The sequence below is a fragment of the Pteropus alecto genome, unplaced genomic scaffold (genome assembly GCF_000325575.1).
Source record: "Pteropus alecto unplaced genomic scaffold, ASM32557v1 scaffold156, whole genome shotgun sequence".
In the NCBI taxonomy this organism is placed as follows: Eukaryota; Metazoa; Chordata; class Mammalia; order Chiroptera; family Pteropodidae; genus Pteropus; species Pteropus alecto.
The window spans coordinates 5,404,560-5,406,501 of NW_006437746.1; the positions used below are offsets into that span (position 1 = coordinate 5,404,560).

The 1,942-nt window shown below is 51.3% G+C and overlaps 1 protein-coding gene across 12 annotated transcripts in view; it reads right to left on the minus strand.

The window, feature by feature from the left end:
• Positions 1-1,942, minus strand: part of MAP4 (microtubule associated protein 4) — a 156,705-nt gene that overhangs the window by 5,904 nt on the left and 148,859 nt on the right. The window lies entirely within an intron of this gene.

The following is a 1,942-nucleotide window of genomic DNA, read 5'->3' on the forward strand; positions in this document are numbered from 1 at the left end:
TTATTGTAGTTCTTCTTACACAGTTTCATGTTAGCTAAGGGGAGAAGAGCTTTTTAAGTTCTGAGAGTCTCTTAATGGTTTTCTTTCCACTCATTCTATCTAATTTTATAGCCAGCCTTTTCTAATTGTGTGTGCAAAAAAATTAATTTAGAAGTATCAAAGGATGCTCATCTCAGCCCTCCTGCGCCCATCCTGAAGGCCCAGCTCTAAGGCCACCTCTCCGGAGCCTTCCCAGGCTCTAGCCGCGCTCCAGCTCTTCACATCATCTTAAATGGACATCGGCAACAACTGGACACTAATTACTTCACGTATTCAGCAACCATTTACAGAGTGCCCACCACCGTCAGAACAACAGCCTTCGCTTTGTCTCATCTTTCCAACAAGGCTGCAATTCTCCCTAAACAGGACCGGAGGGAAGTGTACTTTCCCCAGCCAAAGAGATGTGGCAGCTGCTTAAACCAAGCCACCATGTGTCCTGCAGCAAGGGTGGCAAGCTCATCTCGTGTCATCCCCGAGACCACCTGGGAAGAGTTACCGTTAAATCACTCATCGAGGCCGGGCTCTGGCCAAGGCGTGGAACCCAAACAGTCCTTGACAGGTATCTGCCCTCAAAGCCTCCACTCCTTTACCTCGTGCCTGGTCCTCAATTAAAGCATAGTTGGTAAAGGAGAAGTTTCGTTTTACAGATGTGTTCCAGGCAATACATGGAGAAGAAATGCAGCCCACTGACCTTGTGGGTCTAGGTGTTGGGCACTGACAGGTGACAGTATCACGAAATAACCAGAATTGTGAGACATGATATGACTGACAGAAACAGCACCACTACCTACGAAAGTCTTATGCAAATGTGGGAGAAAAAAAATTAAACGCGAGTCGATTAGAAGAAAATTGAGGGATAAAGGAATATGTGAAATGAAACATGGGAAGTTCATCAGCAGAATCCGGATGCTAGCACAAACCACTGAGTTTCCTTTGAGGCCTGGCCCCCATGTCCCCTCCCCAGTGAAGCCTGCAGCCAGCAGAAGCCACGTCCCTCTCTGTGGTCCTCTTGGCACACGACCAACCCCGCATCCACTGCATCTGGCTGCAGCTGTGCTCACACAGTCACTGGTCTGTGACACCCCGTGGGCCTCCTGCAGGTATCGGTTGTGTGCTACTGCTAACAGGTCTGGAACTCATTACACATACATGTCCCCCCTCGTGAGGGTGACGCGAAATTAAAACTGCTACCAAATTTGAAATTGGGATCAGCTGCGGAAGTAGCCTCTCCATCCCCTCCCGACATCCTCCTGGCTCTCAAGAAGGGCCGAGCCTGTGTCTGCGTGTGAGTGGAGGGCGCTGACCGGGATAACTCCAGGACCGCGGCATGGGGAGGGGCTTAGACCTGCAGTGCTGGTCCAGCCGCAGAGCAGGCCCACCCTCCTCGCCCCACCTGAAACACCGCTCACAGGCCCTGCTGTCACGGAAGCCTCCAAAAAGGGAAATGCTTAAAAAAAAAAAATACATTTCTCCACAAAACAATCGTGTTGCTGTCACGTGCAGGCAGAGTAAAGGCTACAGTAAGTGACAACGATTATTTTCAGAGCTATTACCTATACCGCACAACACATGTAAATGCACGGCTGTGTCACACACACAGGTGCCCCCAATCCTTCAGAGTCCCTGTTTTCATCCAGGCCAAAAGCCAGAGAAAAGGCAAGAGCCACTGCCCACGGGGGTAGCCACAGGCTGGATCTCCATCACCTTAACCACACACAGCCTTTAAAGCTTCACCCACTTCAGCTGACCCTACACCAGGTTGGCTAATGTCTGACCAACTACCAAGCTGACCAGGACACAGTCTCTGCCCACGTGGGGAAGAGCCATGGTGGGGAGATGCTGAGGAAGGGGCGGGAAAGGGCGCTCTGGCCGCCCTCCTCACGAGTGAACTGTGGGAGGGGGC